The sequence below is a fragment of the Artemia franciscana genome, chromosome 21, assembly GCF_032884065.1.
Source record: "Artemia franciscana chromosome 21, ASM3288406v1, whole genome shotgun sequence".
NCBI lineage: Eukaryota > Metazoa > Arthropoda > Branchiopoda > Anostraca > Artemiidae > Artemia > Artemia franciscana.
In genome coordinates this window covers 13,541,206-13,560,622 of record NC_088883.1, presented here as the reverse complement: position 1 = coordinate 13,560,622, position 19,417 = coordinate 13,541,206, and the positions used below count along the sequence as shown (strand labels likewise).

The 19,417-nt window shown below is 34.6% G+C and overlaps 1 pseudogene; it reads left to right on the top strand.

Annotated features, from left to right (window-relative positions):
• Nucleotides 1-19,417, top strand: part of LOC136040656 (inactive selenide, water dikinase-like protein) — a 44,140-nt pseudogene that overhangs the window by 17,275 nt on the left and 7,448 nt on the right.

Sequence of the window (19,417 nt, the reverse complement as noted above, 5' to 3'; positions counted from 1 at the left end):
GCTTCGTGTAGCACAAGTCTAAATATCTTCGGATTTTTTTTTTTTTTTTTTTTTTTTTAGCGTCACTAACAACGTCATAAACGAGAAGATGTAGATCTCAATGTATTCTTCACATTGAAAGGTTTTGGCCTAAAAATAAATCCCCGAACCAGAGCTCAAAACTATCCTATAAATAACACCTACCATTGGCTAGAACAAAAAAAAATATGATTTTTGCAAAACAAAGAGAGAAAGATAAACAATCATCGATAAATGGTCAACCAGTGACCGCAGCGAATCAGCCGTTTATTTTTTGTCAATTTACTCATCAAGTTTGCCAAATCTTTAAGACCAACATATTTATCGATGGTAAAAACAGTGTTAATCTCGCTTTAGCTATGGAAATTTACGCTTTATGGTGTGATTGGCAAGGAAACATTGTTTGACATATGCCAAGTCATTCTCAGCCTTGTTTCAAATACATTCCCCTCTCTTGTATACTCCTCCCAGTCTAAATACTAAGTTTGATAAATTGCCTGCTGAGTAGCAGAACTAGTAGGCTACTGCTACATCGAAGAGAGTTGTCTAATGACTCATTTTAAAATCTTAATCGTTTGTGTGCTTTTTGTATATTTGCCATAATAAGGCCTTCGTTAGGGGTCATATGGCTCCATAAATGACACTTTTGGGTGTCATTTCTGGAGTCGAAAGATTGTGAAGCAGAAAGAAAGGGTGCTAGTATTATTTCCCTTGTCGAATCACTTCAGCTGTAGGTTTGGACCTCCATATAGAAAGATAAGCAATTTGTTTTCAAAAAAAGAGGTGACACGAATGCTACATTGCGATGTTTATTCATAAACTGTGCGGCCTAGCAGGCTACTGCAATATCGCAGAGGTATGTACAATGACTCATTTCAAAGTTCTTGATCATGTCTACATGATTGTTGTATATTTAGCTTGATAATGGCATTGAACAGTGCCATATGATACCAAAAATGATACTTTTTGATGCCATTTCTGGAGTTGAAAAAGCTTGGAAGCGAAATAAGTGTGCTGTTCTAATCTGTGTGGTTGAAACCTCCTTAACTGTAGACTTACATCTTACCCTCTTGTATAATACCCGTCCCAGCCTCCTTAATAAGTGAATACCCAAAACACTTTTTGAGGAAAAAGTTTCTAATTAAAAAAGTCATTTAATTTTGACTCAGGAAGGAAAAAAAATATTGATAATGTTTATCTTAATTGTAAAAGTTAAATGTGAAAACAGCTTGTCAGGTATTTCAGGAAAAGGCTTGAAAAGCTGATGTCTTTTTATTCTTGTCATTTCTACAGTCCTATCAGGGTACAGAAACATCGTAAAAAACTGTCTAAGAGCTCTTACAAAAGCTAATGCTTACATGTATATGCCTTGATAGTTTCGTAAGTATTTTGTTCGTTAAACATTTTCGTTGGTCTTAAAAAAAAATTCTTGATCTTCATTTCTTTAAATATAAAATATATTTTAAAAATTGTTTCACATGAAAGAACACTTGGCATTTTCTTAGCTAGAACCTGGTAAAGACCGAACCAAGTCGCCTATAATATTTGCTACGAAAAATGTACCTTATCAAAAATCGCATCTTATTTTAGTGCTATCACTTTTACCAAAACCGTTCTTCTAAGTAAATATGAATGAACGCAAGTCATATTTTTTGCTTTTCATGGCAATTGGTATTTACCAATTGACATATAGCGATCGCAAATTCTGTCAGTCCTGGTTTTGCTAGTTTAGGCACTTCCAGATAAGCTAGGATGATGAAATGTGGCAGGCGTATGAGGGATCATATTAAATTAGAAATAGTCGCTTCCCCGATTCGACTATCTGGGAGGGAGTGGGGGACGGTTAATTCGGAAAAAATAGAAAAAATGAGGTATTTTTAACTTACTAACGGATGATCAAATCTTAATGAAATTTGATATTTTGAAGGATATCGTGTCTCAGAGCTCTTATTTTAAATCCTGACCGGATCCGGTGACATTGGGGGGAGTTAGATGGGAAAACCTAAAATCTTGGAAAACGCTTAGAGTGGAGGGATCGGGATGAAACTTGATGGGAAAAATAAGCACAAGTCCTAGATACATGATTGACATGACCGTAACGGATTTGCTCTCTTTGGGGGAGTTGAGGGGAGGGTTAATTTTGAAAAATTAGAAAAAATGAGGTAATTTTACCTAACGAAGTAGTGATCGGATTTTAATGAAATTTCAAATTTAGAAGGACCTCGTAACTCAGATCTCTTATTTAAAATCCCGATTGGATTCAGTGTCATTGGGGGGAGTTAAGGGGGGAACCAGAAATCTCGGAAAAGGCTTAGGAGAGATCAGGATGAAACTTGATGGAAAGAATAAGCACAAGTCCCAAGATACGTGACTTACATAACCGGACGGGTGATTAGTTCTTGATGAAATTTGATATTTAGAAGGACTTTTGCTTCAGAGTTCTTATTTTAAGTCCCGACCAGATACGGTGACGTTGTGACAGTTGGAGGGAGAAACTGGAAATCTGAGTTTCTCCAGTTGGAGGGAGAAAACATTACTAATGAATGATCGAATCTTAATGAAACTTGATATGTAGAAAGATCTTATTTCTCAGATGCTCCATTTTCAACTCAAATCGGATCTGGGGACATGGGAGTTGAAGGGGGAAAACAGAAATCTTGGAAACCGGAAATCATTGAAAACGTAAGAGTGTCTAGTTTGGGATGAAACTTGATTGGAAGAATAAGCACAAGTTCTAGATACTTGATTGACATAATTAGATACATAATACGTGATTGACTTAATTAGATTTATAATACGTGATTGACATAAACAGACTGGATTGGCTCTCATATGGGGGAGTTGGGGGTGTTAATTCGGAAGAATTAGAAAAATTGAGGTATTTTTAACTTAACTAATTGGCTTGCATCAGCCGCAACCCTAGAGGCCGTCGATGTATTCCAGTTTAAGAGCTTGAGAAGGATCGACTACTTTTGAGTAATTTTTAAGAATGCTGAGCGAGATGTTACACTAAATCAAAATACACTATGTGTATCGAGGCTAAGGGTAATAACTTTAAACTTTTACGACCACTATTGCTACTGCGACTATGACTACTTTTGGCCGTTTACAAGTGTGGCTATTTATGGCTTTGTATCTGTTATCTAGACTGCTTGCAACGTTGACTATTTATGACTGTAACTAATTTTTACTGCAAACGCTAGCAAGTGAGATTCCTTGTGACTAAGACTACTTGCGATTGCATTTGCGACTGCTTGTTGTTTAGATTATATGCGACTATCGTAGCTTGCGACCATGATTACTTCTGACTATGGCTAATTGTGATTACTAGTACTTAAGCCTGCTAGTACTTGTGACAAAGACATTTGTGATTCTGGCAACTTACAACTATGGCTACTTACATATGCGAATGCAACTCGACTGCTACTTCGGTCACATGCGGCTGTGACTTCTTGCAACTGCGAATGCAGCTATTTACATTTCCAAGTGCGACAGCTTGCTGAGAGTGTGACAACTCGTGACTGTGACTCCTATTGCTACCGCGATTGTGACTTACTTTAAATACTGCTACAGCTTCAGTTATATAAATAAATCTATTGAACTAAGTCAAAAGAGTTTAGTGGCCTCTTGCTTGTCAGAACGGCAGGGTATGTCCAGGTTGTCAGAACAACTGTATTTGTATCTGTATTGATCTCACGGAGGGCTATGGGTCTTAAATTGAAACATTCATTGATTGCTAAGGGGTGTTTTAGACAAAACCAAAAGACATGACGCTGTTGAATAGGCTTATTTTCAATATTTCAACAGTTGACAGGGAAGAAAGTTGAAATATTCAGAAATAGTTGAGGGGGATTTTGAACTTAATGACACTATATGCTTCCAACCTGGATCACTCGCTTGATACTCTAGGCTGACGGGTCCCATTAGGCTTCGGATGCTTGTTTGGCTTTTTTATTATTATATATTTTTTTTTTTAGCGCAACTGTCTGAGCTTATGAATTAGGTGGTAAACCTGCTCGACACTCTAAGCAGGTGGACGCTTGTTTGCCTGTAATTTCAGGCGACTTAACGGTCATGTTTGAATTCTAAAATTTTGTCAACCTGCCTGAGACTAGGCGGACGTGCATCTCCAAAAACTAATACAAGTATTTGTCCGATTTTTTTTTTTTTTTAGCGCAACTGTCTGAGCTTATGAATTAGGTGGTAAACTTGCTCGACACTCTAAGTAGGTGGACGCTTGTTTGCATGTAATTTCAGGCGACTTAACGGTCATGTTTGTATTCTAAAGTTTTGTCAACCTGCATGAGACTAGGCGGGCGTGCATCTCCAAAAGCTAACACACAAGTATTGGTCCGATTTGAGAGTCATAGCTACTCCTGCCGTTAGCCTCTGCCGTCTACCGAAACACTTGGAAAACTGTAGGTCCCCAATTCACTTGCGAGTCCACGAGACTCGTCAGTCATGTGTCAATCCAAAAACTCAGTAGTCTGTCTGAAATTCTAAGCAAGCAAGCCTAATAGGCTTAAGTCACTTGTTTGCATGTGAATCCAAGCAAATTGAATCCCCCCTTTTATTATTCAAGTCCAGTCGACATTGTCAATCATGAGTCAACCCAAAAGTTTTGATCATCTCCGAAGTTCTCTGAGTATTAGTTTCTCAGATTCCATAGACGACATTCTTCACAGCTAATGACAGCTGTGAAGTGTACAACAGTTCCTTATGAAGTGTAAGAATATATTCTTCATTTTGAATTAGAAACTTTGAATAGCTTCACCATGCTCTTCTATCCATTAAACCTATAAGATGTGCCAAAGAGGTGCAGTAAAAGTGTCAATTCTGGTGGGGTCAGATAGAGAGACAAAAATATTTTCTTAAAGCATCTCTTGTTTGATCAAGACTTAACACTTCCTGGAATTGTCATCTTTATACCCTTTAGCCTTAGTAGCAGTCGCCGTATAAGTAGTAGTTTTAGTGTTAGCAGCAGCAGGTTGGATATATAGCCTTTTGGTTAATTTATCCTCCTCTTCATTCCCTGAAAGTTTCAACTTAACAGACTAAGCTATTCTTCGAGATAAGTCCTTTTGACAACTAGCATAATGTGTTTTGATTTAGTCCAATACTTTTCTCAACATTCCCTGAAAGATTCACTGTCAGAACTTTAACCGTTTTGGACCAAGGGTCAAATATAAAAATGTTTCTCAATGACAAATACTATACGTAAACAACGGGTGAATTTTTTCTAATATTGGTTCGCAGACCTGTCTTTCTATTTTTCGAACCTCTTTAACTGCGAAAAAAACACCCTGTGTCCTAACTATTCTACTTTTAATATCTGTACCGCATCCACTATGTTTATTGATATTTTGACCTTAATACAGTTAGCTTAGGTAGTTGTAGTTTGCAAATAGTGCCCTAAAAGTTGCAACTTAATACACTATGTCATTCTGGGAATATTACTGATACATCCTTTTGACAATCTGGATATACATAATGTTTTTTTTTTTTTAAGTTAACTTTTTCCATTGATGCTACCGACTCTTGATGTCTCGACAAAAGACGCATAAAGAAATAAACGAGAATGTCTGATGAGAAGCCTGGCAGATAGTCTTCGAAAATAACACGATCCATCCTATTGATGGTACCAGTGCTTCTACCATTGATTATATTATGTTTAAAACAGAAAACATCTCTCAGATTATCATTGAGAACAATTTTTTCATTGTCAATGGTGGAATTAATGTAGATTTTGCCCTGTTCCATTGAATATTTCAATTGAAAGGCGCCATTTTTACTAGTAGAGATTCGTCTATTGATAGTACGACACAAATCAGTCATACTGCGATATTGATACATATCTGTCATGCTACCATATTCCTTGTATAGTAACGTGCCAAAGGGGTAATCAGCCGAGTTGATTGATTTTATTCATTCCTTGGTAACGTGTGACCAATCATTTAATCTAACTTATATCATATGCACGACCTTTTCTCAGAATATCATAAAAATTATTAAGAATACAATCAACAAGAGCAAATTCAGACTTATCCACGACTTTGATGGCGGGGGAGAGTTTTTTCCAAAAATCATTTGTTTTATTCAAATCACCGTAGAGTTGGTCAGAGACATTGAACATGAATGTCAAATAAAAATTCTTAGGCATTGTGAACTCTTTCAGCGGCAATCCAAGAATCAAAATCAGAGATGTATCCTAGCCAACGAACAAGCAACTATCTCATACCCTTGTTAGTTAGACTCTTTAATATCTTTTCAATCTAATACTTTCTTCTGTTTTTAAATTTTTGTAATTTATACTCGTAAAACTGCCAAGAATCTCTTCATCTTTGATATCACGCAGATGATACGTTACAGGTTTAGTGTCAGACTTTTGACACTTTAAAAAGTTCAGTGGACCATAAAAATCCCCTTTTTCAAAAATAATACTTCTTCAATTGATTTGAACTATATCACCAACATTGAATTTTTTCTTTTTCACTTCCCCCTTTCATCGGAATATTTAAGAAAAAGGTCAAGCACATTGTTACTGTGATCAACTTCAAGACGACTATTATTTAACAGAGGTCGATGAGAACGTTGATTATAAATCAACATGATTTTATCTTAATCTAGAATTAAAGCAGCCTTATTTCAGTGTATTATATCACGAGACTAAAAGTCAATTTGTTTGTATCGATCGTTCAGTCAATGCCCCCTTTTCGGACTATGACTATTATAGAGTGTTGTACCATGTTTCAACATTTTTTTTTTTAGATATGTATTAACAAATTCGCTTCCCTAATTTGTTTGAATTTTTCTGTATGAATCTTGTTCAAAGACAAATTCAAGGGTTCTACAACTTCATCACCTCTCTTTGAATGCAATGGAACGGCATATAATTAGCTACTAAAAACACTGAGTGCAAGTAAAATATATTGGTATGGACTATTGTGACGTCTTTGAATCTCGTCTAGAGTAAAAAGATCTGCCTGTAATATATGCAATTGGAAAAAGACATAGTTTTCCGATTATGTTTACCGCGAACTCTATGATTTCTATGAAGAGTGTAGCTGGGTTCATTCTGTAAATACTCTCCAGCCAACTTCTTTTCAATTTAGCCTTGAGCAAGTGGGTGGGGGAACTTAAACTTCCTTCGCCAATATTTTCATAAACACGTTTCAAAACTTAGCCATTTTAAACGTAAACGCGGTGTGAAGTGTCCGCTACTCTTTTGCATTGTAATAGGTGATGCACTGATATTAAGACGCCTTCGTTTGATACCTCTTAAATCGTCATCGCCATTTACCATTCTAGTTGTTTTCGAAAAAGACTGAAAAACATCTTTTGATACTTTCCATATCCCCTTAGTTTGTTTTAAAATGTAATCCCAACAAAACTTTTTGGTAAGTTTGATGACTTTAAGAATGCGATACATAGCTGAATATAGTAAAGAACGAACTCCAGTTACAAACTGACGTCATTCTTCATGCAAAAAAGTGATTTTCCTTATTTTTCAAGCGTCTTGTGAGTGTCTTGTATAGGGTTTTGGCCATAGCAATTCCAAATAGAGAATTTTTGTTTCGATCCAACGCAATTTTAGGGGTCTGCTATGGTATTGAGACTGAATAGTTAAGTTCTTCAAGGTAAGCATTATATAATATGCATGATATAGCATAAGCTCTTCAGATGGGACTGGGAATTTTCTTTCAGTAATTGAGAAAACTTCTTGAAAATTTTAAAGGTTTTGTAACCCCAAGAATGTAATGATAAAAAGCAGGACGAATAAAGCACGAGTAATTACTTTTCGTGGATTTGTTCATTGATATATATAGTACATGATACTAGTTCACTCCTTGTGATCGACAACGCAACCACCAGGCGTTCATCAGAAGGTTTTCCCGTCTGAAGTGCATTTACAGGACTTTTTAAATTTAGTTTAAATGTTGGAGTCTGCCATCCTCTCTTCCGTAGTGATTACTCTTTCTGGAGTTTTGTCACCGAGCCTGATAATCCTCTGCTTAGTTGTTTATTCCAGAAGACAAATATTACTGATTATTCATTATTTGCATTTCAGATGTGAGACCAAGATATGTTTCAAATATGAGCCAAAATGTTATTCTCCGTTAATAATTAGACACAAATTTAAGTTTTCTCAAATACAATAAAAAGCGATTTTAAAACTTAAAAAAAACAGAAATTATTTGAAATAAAAGAGAGATTGCTTTCTTGTCAATCCAAATTGCTTTCTCTTCAGTCAATGCGATAAAATCATTTAGTTCTTTTAAAAATACTTCAAATATTCAAATTTATCGAATCACATTTATCGGTCATTTAGTTTTGCCAGTCGTTAAAGAGATGGGACAACAGGTCAAACTCTAACGTAAAGAGCGGGGATAGAGGAAACAGCCCCCTAACATTTGGAATAACTTTGGTTATTTTAAATTGCCAACTGATTTTTCTGTAAAAACCCAGAATTAATCTTCGCCAAATTCTTCATATAAAAAGGAAGATTAAACATGAACTATGTGATGAATTGTGTCATCTACTAATACTAACAGTAATTCTTGACATAGAAGTTTTATAACTCAGAATTAAAATTTTCTAAAAAGTATAAGTTGAAATTTGACACTTAATCTAATTGTTAAAAAAAGAAGTTAAGTTGTAAGAAGCTTGGAAAAAATGCTGGCTAAAATAGTCAATAAAACAAGGTCAAAAAGTCAAACTTTATTTAAAGAGTAATATGAAACAAAAGGATGTAGCTTTTAAGATATACAGGATTAAATTTAGTATTTTTAAATGGAAAATATCGATAGTTTTTAGAAATAGTGTGCATGGGTCTCCGTCTTTCAAAAGTAATTGACCATTAACATTCTTTTCGTTTGGAATGAATGGAACTATGTCTTGAGTTCAAATTTTATGCTTTAATTTAGTTTTATCTTAGCTAAGTAGCTCGAAAAAAATTGAGATAGGTTATTTTTTCAAATTTTTTAACGTACATGTACATTCTTTTAAGCTGGTAGCTGCCAAACTTATTGAAGTATGCACTGTGCGAAAATGTAGCTGGTGTCAAAGGAGAAATTCTTTTCCCTTTTCAGAAAATAGGCTTTTAAAGACCCAAGTCTTTACACTTTATTTTTTTTCTATTGAAAACATTGACCGATCTTCGCAGATCATTTTACAGACTACTATATCTCTACTTTTGGTCGTAATTTGGTTTACTACAGAGAAAAGACAGCTTCTTATTTTTTAGAAATTGTTTTTTTTTTTTTTTTTTTCACTTTGCCCGTTCATTATTTAAACTAGAACCTGCTATACTTTTCTAATTCTAACTTCTATTGAATGAGATTTATTATAGGCAAAATCGCATGTGCGAATGTTCTTAGTGATCTTTTTGCAATGGGTGTGACCGAATGTGACAATATGCTTATGCTTCTTGGTGTTTCTACAAAAATGACGGAAAAAGAACGAGACGTCGTCGTCCCCCTCATGATGAGAGGCTTCAAGGTAATTATTTCTTCTTTTCATTTCAACATAGATATGTTAAATTAGGCAACGAGGATGTATGATCTAAGTATGTAAAATACTAAATAGTCATGTTCAATTTTTTGTGGGCTAGCTTGCTGGTTATTGCTTTTTAAAATAGAGGTCATCTGTACTTGTCATAAAAAAGGAACATGTTAAAATAAAAGAAAGATAGTTTTAGTATATGTTCTAAGAGATTAGGGGGAACACTAGGTTAATTGAAACCTTGTACTAAGCTGGAAAGGTTAAGAGATGTGATACAACCTGCTTTGCTTTGGTCGCCTTGAATGCGACACACTATTTGAATGTGCTTTACGTATTTTAGGCATATGTATTTAATCCGTCGATCCTCTACATTTTCTAAATTTTAGATTATTTAGTTTAATATTCAACTGTTCTTGGAATGATTATTTTCCAGTTCTCATCCTAGAGTCTACCAACGTGGAACTGAAGGAAGATTTATTTTGCGAGGAAGAATTACAGGCAGTACTAAAGGATTGAAAAATAATTAGTCAGCTAGGAATATTAAGGATTTAAAGAATAAAAGGATTAAAAAAGAATAACAACTAGGGATAATAGTGAAAATACTTTGTTGTAAGAGAGGATAAGGGGCTTGCATAAGAATTATGTGAAAGATAGATCATATCAAAATAAAAGGAATATTAAAAGTGGAGAATGCATTAAAACATGAACTAAGGAGGCGTGAAAGGAGGGGGGAGGGAAATTTGAGGAATAATCACATCTATCTTACGCAAGTCCTCATAATTCTGTACTTCTACAACTATGTTGAGGGAGTTATGTTGTGTTTTTTCTTCTTTATTTGGTTTTTTCTTAGCTTAAGAGGAATTTTGTGTTTTTGCTAAAGAGGATTACCTCAAGTTGGTCCGATAAGCATCCTTTTCTTTGAGCCATGGTTTTATTTTGGTGTGCAGAACTCTTTTCCAGCACCAATTCACTTTCAGCACTTTCAAGTAAAAGATAATCTAAACTTAGGATTTTCTCAAGTTCTCTGGCGATTTCTTGTGCCCATCATCAAAGCATTTCCTAAAAATCTAAAATAGAAAAATGTAGAGCTCCATAAAGAACCATCTGTTTCTGACAATTATGCCATCTATTTTTACAAGTCATTTCTGTTCGTGCTTGAGACTCTGGTAGAGGAGTGGTAATACGTGTATCTCCTAAAATTTAATAGTTCTTTCGTGTCCAGATGTCGATACTCGTACTCTTGTTGTGTTGGTATTGATATTATATATTTCCAGAAAAATTAGTTTAATTATGGCACTTGGTTTTAATTATGGCACGTTAATTCGGAAAAAATAGAAAAATTGAAGTATTTTTAACTTACGAACGGTTGATCAGATCTCAATTGAATTTATCTCAGATGAAGGATTCAATTGAAGGATATCGTATCTCAGAGCTGTTATTTTAAATCCCGACAGGATCTGGTGACATTAGGGGGGAGTTGGGAGTGGCAAACCTAAAATCTTGGAAAACATTTAGAGTGTAGGGATCGGGATGAAACTTAGTGGGGAAAATAAGCACAAGTCCTAGATACATGATTGACAGAACCGGAACAGATCCGCCTTCTTTGGGGTAGTTGGGGGGGGGGGGTTATTCTGAAAAAATAGAAAAAATGAGATATTTTTAACTTACGAACGGGTAATTGAATCTCAAAGAAATTTGATATTTAGAAGGATATCGTGTCTCAGAGCTCTTATTTTCAATCCCGACCGGATTTGGTGACAATGGGGGGGGGAGGGGGAAACCTAAAATCTTGGAAAACACTCAGAGTGGAGGGATCGGGATGAAACTTGGTGGGGAAAATAAACACAAGTCCTAGATACATGATTGACATAACCGGAACGGATCTGCTCTCTTTGGGTTAGTTGGGGGGGGGGGGGTTAATTCTGAAAAATTTAGAAAAAATGAGGTATTTTTAACTTACGAACGGGTGATCGGATCTTAATGAAATCTGATATTTAGAAGGATATCGTGTCTCAAAGCTCTTATTTTAAATCCCGACGGGATCTGGTGACATTGGGGGGAGTTTGAGGTGGGGAAACCTAAAATCATGAAAAACGCTTAGATTGGAGGGATCGGGATGAAACTTGGTGGGGAAAATAAGCAGAAATCTTAGACACGTGATTTACATAATGGAATGGATCCGCTCTATGGGGGGTGGGGGTAATTCTGAAAATTAGAAAAAATGACGTACTTTTAAATTACGAAGGAGTGATCGGATCTTCATGAAACTTCATATATAGAAGGACCTCGTAACTCGGATCTCTTATTTTAAATCTCAACCGGATCCAGCGTAATTGGGGGGGGGGGAGTTGGGGGGACCGGAAATCTTATAAAATACTTAAAGCGGTGAGATAAGGATGAAACTGGATGGGAAGAACAAAAACCTGTCTTAAGATACGTGACTGACATAACCGGACTGGATCTGCTCTCTTTGGTGGAGTTGGTGGGGGGAGTAATTTTGACAATTGAGGTATTTTTAACTTACGAAAGGGTGACCAGATTTTAATGAAATTTGATATTTAGAAGGATCTTGTACTTTAAAGCTCTAATTTTAAATTCTGACCAGATCCTGTGATATTGGGGAGAGTTGGAGGAGGAAACTGGAATTCTTGGAAATCGTGAAAATTGGGGTATTTTTATCTTACGAATAGGTGATCGGATCTTAATGAAATTTGATATTTAGAAGGAATTCATGTCTCAGAGCTCTTATTTCAAATCCCGACCAGATCTTGGGGAGTTGGAGGGGGAAACCATGGAAAACACTTGGAGTGGAGGAATCGGGATGAAGCTTGGTGGATAGAATAAGCAAATGTCCTTGATACGTGATTGACGGATCCATGATGGATTCGATCTCTTTGGGGGAGTTGGGGGCAGGGGTTCAGTGATTTGGCGAGTCAGATGCTTCTGGACGTGCTAGGACGATGAAAATCGGTAGGCGTGTCAGGGACCTGCACAAATTGACTTGATAAAGTCGTTTTCCCAGATTCGACCATCTGGGGGGCTAAAGGCAGAGGAAAAATTAGGTAATTATAACTCAAGAGCGGGTGATCGGATCTTAATGAATTTCGATATTTAGAAGGATATCGTGACTCAGAGCTCTTATTTTAAATCCTGACCGGCATTAGGCCTCTTATTTTCCTTTTAAATCAATCTGTTGATTCATAGAATTTTGTTAGTGCTCATACCATATGATCTCTTGGCTCTCAGCTCTTCTTGCCTCGTCACAAGTGCCATATGAGCTCTTAGCTATTGTTTTTATATGCTTTTTTTTTCTGGACTTTCACAATTGGAATTGTGCCTTGACTTTTGCTTTCATTTTCGTTTTTTTGCGTATATATAAGGGATATAGTATTTCATGAGTCTCCTAAACTTTAATTTCTCTCTCATTGCTAAAGAAATTAGAGTTTACTTTTTGCTCCTTTCTTAATAGTGATATTTGAAAGTTGGGTAACAGCAAGAAAATCAACTTTTTAACGCTGATCAGTACTCCTTTAAATTATTTTGAAAGAAAATTATAAATTTCAGTTTAGCAGTGATTTATGTTTTATTTTAGGATTCTAAAATGAAGCCTAACTAAGTAGTAAATATAATAAGGGACTAAAGCTCCTAATTGTACGGAAAATTTTGATAAAATACAAATTATCTGCTCATTAGTGGATAGTCCAATTGTGAATCGGAATACAACCTTTGACGTGATCTGGAGTTTTACTTCAATAACAGAACCTGGAACGCTATTCTCTGAGATTCCTATAGAAAGACAATATCTTCCAGTTAATACTTGTAGTAGTAAGTAGTAATGTATAAGTAGTAGTCTAGTGAGTAGTCTTGTAAATAGTAATAATACTACTTGGAGGGCTTGGAATTTTCGCTCTTCTCATTACCTTTTTTTTTATCAAATAGAAGGCGGTTTGTGCCATATTTGAAGCCTACTTTTGACCTACTTCTGATTAGAGATATAGCTTGGGCCTTCGGTCCCTCAAAGACACCTTCTCTCATAATCTATTCAGTAGAAAGGCATTTGGGCATATTTCTTTTTTCCTGGTCAGCTTGGAACTTATGGGGCATATATTATTGGTCATTTGAACATGAAAATGATAATCTTCGGAGATGTGGACCTTTTCTTCTACCTTCAATCTGCTTGAAACATATGGGGTCAGTAAATGTGGATCAAGGGGACAGAGCAAATGCACTTCTGGAGGTGTACATCGCTTCTCAGTCCCACCCACGTTCCGCTCCCAATTACCCGTATTTGCTTGCTTTTCGTAAGATGGTACTATTAGCCAAAGAGATGTGAATCAAGAAATTTTAGATCATTGAGCATCTATTCATATGTTATATGTTAAGTAGTTCCATACATATGTTTGTATTTGCAGTCTATATTTTAGTAGGCTTCAAAGTTTTGTCTTTGTAAGGATTTCCCCTGTATAACAAAGAGCGACTTAGGAACAAGAAGTATAATCACGTTCACTCCGAAAGATGTGGAGCTGCATCAACAAAATTTTAATAACTATAAATAATAATGCAATGCAGAGTGGTATAACCTAGTTTTGTAGTTATTAGTAAAGTGTCTATGTGACTATGACTCGGTGATAGATATTGAATTAGATTGACCGTTGCATCAATTATATAGGAAACAGTGAATATATGTTAGGTTTTTAGACAAAATAGCGTAGCCATTTATTATAAATGCGAAAATTTTAGAACTAACAATAAAGGTTATATGTTTTGAGGCAAAGTAAGGAAGCATTAGCTTAGATACATTGTGCTTGTAAAAGCAAATTACATTGATTGGGTTTCAGGAAATAGCGAATAAAGTTGGTTTTTAGAAGACTGTATATTTTAGGCTGTCTTTAAGGAACAGATTTTTTTGAAAGAATAATGGTAAAGACATTCCATTTTCAAACTTTCATAGGGATGACAATAATCGTATTTCCTTGGTGATGAAGAAACGAAATCAAAATGCTGCTTTGCAATGCTTTATTATAGCAACGAAAATCTAGTCGTTATTTAGTTGAGACACAAATTTGGCAAGAATAAGGGATGTATTTTACTTGTCCAAACAATTAGATTTCATTTTGATATTCTAATTAAGTATTTATAGCTGTATAACTTGTTTGTTTTCATTGTTTGTATTTATTTTAGGATTGTGCCACTGAGGCTGGTTCAACTGTAACTGGTGGTCAGACTGTAATGAACCCTTGGTTAACAATTGGTGGAGTTGCAACAACTGTTTGTCAACCGAATGAATTCATAGTGTAAGTACTGCAAGTAATTATTGCTTTTAATTTGCTTTGAAACAGAAACCCTGCTTTTTTTCTTCTTTTTTTTCTTTTTTTTTTTTTTTAACTGAACTTCTTTGAGGTGATATTTTTAAACATCTTCAATGCTGGTATTGTGTCTGAGGTGTTTTGTTTTAGAAATATTGTTGGTTGTTACTTCTAAGGGTACTGAGTGGTAATATTCAGTTTAGTTCTGTTTTATTTATTCAAACAATTAAATATACAACAGTTAAAATATACCCTTGAAGCTCAGGCCTTATGAAACTAGTAATGAATAATATGGATTTAAATAATAGCACTTACAAATGGAATAAAAAAATTAGTAACAAGATATACACTTGATCCATCCGAGTTCAGGCCAAATATCAGCGAATAATTTTCAGATTTTATTCTTTTCTTATTTCAACTATGCCCATCGCGAAGAGGAATGTGTCTCTGCCACTTAACTAATACACATACAAAACAAATAAACATTAACGCTTCATATCTAACTTTTAAAATTCTTTGAGAGCAAATATGTTTGTAGATCTGGCACTGGACACGAAAATTTTGAAAACATTTCGGAAGTAGTCCGTGTGGACAAGGGGAAAAATAGATGGATTTAAGAAAATTAGCTTTGAAACTTTGCTGTCAAGTCCCTTGAGTTTTCAAAAGTGTTATTCAAACAACCAATGCCATGCCAGTGAACAATACCGTACATAGATTTGAATAATTGAGAAATATATGAGATAAAAATTATATTAAGGGTGGAAGACTTTATTTATTCACTATTTCCACAACACAGAAATCTTTTGCTTGTCACACAGAAATATAAATAATATAGCACATGAAAATACTCCCAAATGCTAATCCGACAAACATAATCAACAACCTATGTTTCATAACTAAACTTGTTATCTCATATTCACACTGGTATATATGTAAAACTTAGTAATAGGTAATGAGTGCTGAATTTGTGAAAAAGTTTCATTTTCTAGAAAAGGGTTTTAGCAGTTATAAGTTGTAGAAACCAAACTATTCGAACCGATTCTTCTATTTACTTCTAGGGGTCTAGCTCTCTAGGGATGTATAAATTGGTTTACACAAAATTCCTAAGTAAAATAGAACTTTCAGTTAAACAGCAGTAAATAGAAGAACCGATTCTTCTATTTACTTCTAGGGGTCTAGCTCTCTAGGGGTGTATAAATTGGTTTACACAAAATTCCTAAGTAAAATAGAACTTTCAGTTAAACAGCAGAAATGTGGATTAATAGAAGTAAATTGAGCCCCTCCCCCTTTGAAATGTTTGCCCGACTCATAAAACGTAATAAAAATGGGTATAAACAAGCTTTTTTTTATTATTATTTATTTTGAAATTGTGTTTGCTAAGTCTGAACAGATCTAAGATAGATGCAGGGTCAAAAGTTTTTTGCATTTTGAGGTTCATCGTACTTTGGTTTTTCATTGAAAAATGTCGTTTTCTATCATTTTTTTTCAGTTCCAGTCAGTTTTACAATTGTATACAATATATGTTGTCTTTAAAAAAAAGTTCCTCATCTAATATCACACCTAAATACTTGGTATTACGACTAAAAATAAATCCTCTTATTGCCTGCAACTCCTTCAACTAAGGTTGAAGCTTTCAAGGGATATTTTAGTGGATGTTGAACTAATTCGAAACGAACTATGAGTATGTAGATTTTCAAAAAAGATAACAAAGCAATATCCCAAAAATGGCTTACATTAGTAAGTTAGACCTTTAAGCGTATGTTGTGGCGGATTTTGAACTTGCCCAAAGGATCAACATTTATACAGCTAATACTACCATTGCAGTTACTATAACTAATGACGCTAAGGGTATTAAGGTGAAACCTTGAGGGAACGTTTAAGAGGAGTTTCAATTAAAAGAAAAAACTTCAACTCCACCAAACTCTATAAAGCTTCAACTTTTTGTGAATGTAATAGTGCATGCGTTCATTAGTCTTATTACACATTAAATAAATAAGTTCATTGATCGATTTATTTGATAAGTTTCCATCCCCGTATACATTTGACCATAGTGTCTGTTAATTAAAACCATAAGTGATTATGATAGGTATTCTTTGCTGTATATGTGATCGAAATATCTGGACTTTTGTAGTTGCCCTGTGATCTCTTTTGACTCTTAAAAATGAACTAGAACCTTCAATTCCCAATCGAATGAGCAATCTCTGAGGTTTATACGCGTGTTTCTTCCGTAAGAACCATATAGGCCCCCAGGGTATAGTTTACAACGCCTGCCCCGGACCAGGGGTTGTGTTGACACCAGAGTTTCAAGACATTGAATGAACTTTTTCAGTGAACTCTGTCTGAAAATAATCTAGTGAATTATCCAGAAGCTAATTTTTTGTGACTTACCGGTTTTTTTTTGTGTAAATATGTTAGTTCCAATTATATTAATTTAGTAAATCTACTGATGAGGATCGCTGTATATGTGACCGAAATATATGGACTTTTGTACCTGTTTCTTCACTGTCTAAATAAATGGATTTATCCCCATTTGAAATTTATTTGTTTACTTTATCTTCTTCATTATTACGATTACTTTAATGCTCACTGTTGTTGGATTCCCATGCAAATTTACCCTAAGTCCTGAAAGTTTATACCTTTGGCCTTGGGTATTTTTCAAAACTTAGACACTAGATACACTTGTCGACTATCCCTTAATTCCCTAAGAGAATGTTGGGTTCTCCTAGATCCCTTAAAAATTCCTATTGATCTGAATTTTTGACTTATATTTTATGTTAATCTTCATGTTCTGACGAGCGTTAATTTTGTCGAAACTTTGGAGAGCACTATTTACTTTTGAGGTATTTTTGTGAACTGAGGAAAATTAGAATAATGCTAACATTGCCTATTTGCTCTTTGCAAGCTGCATTGTCAGTTTTTCCTCCAAGACTATGTAGTCTTGTTGGAAAATTTTCCTTTTTTGATGCAGAATTATAAAGACCTCGGTAAATATATTATGCATATATTTAAGCCCATCTATATGTTACTTGCTTTTAAACGGCACGCACAGTGTGTGCCCTAGACGTAAGTCACGAAACGTGCGCTATCGATGCATGTTAGTTAAAAAGAACTTCTGTTGGCTCCTTTTTTTCAAGAAGGATCACATTCATTTGGAAAATTAACATAAATAATTTTTAACAGGTTAATTTATATCAAAATAATATCGTATTCAACAAAATTACATGATTTTTAACAAAATCGTTCACGTAATCGACCACATTTTAAGCCAAATTAAAGTTAAGGATTAATGCTTGAATTTATTTTGTAGGCCTGATAATGCAATGGTTGGTGACGTCCTGGTATTAACAAAGCCTCTAGGAACCCAAGTAGCAGTTAATGCTCATCAATGGTTAGACATTCCAGAACGGTGGAACAGGATTAAGCTCTGTGTATCGGAAGAAGATGTTCGAAAAGCCTATTTGAGGGCGATGGACTCTATGGCACGGCTTAATAGGATTGGTATTTTTTTTTATTTATACACTTTTCCTTAAAAGATCTAGGACATATTTAAACAGGAACCACAAAATCCATTTGAACCTTGAACTGTTAGAAATTTGAACCTTGAACTGAGAGAATTAAGTTTCGATTGACATTTACAAAAAAATTTATATAGTAATAGAGGCCTTTGTACCATAATTTCAGTCTCTCAACCCTGTATATAAAAACATAATATTCATATAAATCACCCAAATTTAAAACAATAAAAATATAAATGAAATAAACTGAAGGCTCTGGGGCTAGACTGTTGGGACTAAATTGAGTGTATTGTAAATATTCACCAAAGTACGTAAAAGTAAAGAACAGAAGTAAAATCTTTTAATCATGTGAATGTTCAGTGTGACGCGTAAGCAAACTTTGGTGCCGAGGGTAAAGTGAAGGCTCTAAAAATGTGTTTCTTTCTGAGAGTTCAATGTCCTCCCCATAACTATCTGTTTGTTTTGCCGCTTTCTTTTTTCCCCTTCGATCAAAAGTTAAAAAAAAAATACATAGCCCAATGAAGAAACTAAGGATCCAGCTTACCTACGTTCAAAATTTTAGTGTCTTGTCTCTAAGTTTAATTGTCTAAGTGATCTTTATTAGCTCATAAATACGAATTTAAAAATTAAGTGAGGATCAGTAAAAGGAAAATTACACAATTTGGTTTATTCATTGTAAGCTAATGCACATGTTTAAAAAAATATATCCTATCAATTGCTTTCAATTGGCAATCTTTTTTTTTTTTTTTTTTTTTTTTTTTTTTTTTTTTTTTTTTTTTTTTTTTTTTTTTTTTTTTTTGAAACTTTATATGTGTTGAAAGTATAAGTGTAATTTATATTCAACAGAACAAAAGAGCTTTATTAAATTTCTGAAATTAATAAAATAAGTCAATTACCTTTTAGGAGTTTATACGCATCGCCCTTTAATTTAAAACCCATTCTTCCATATAAGGGAAATGAGTCGTTCCGTGGAAATTGGGACCCCTTCAACAGGGTGTCTACTTTGGAAGATTTATTTCTTGAATGAGAATATATTTTACCTAAAAAGAAGAATGTAATTCCCATAGGTTTCCAAGC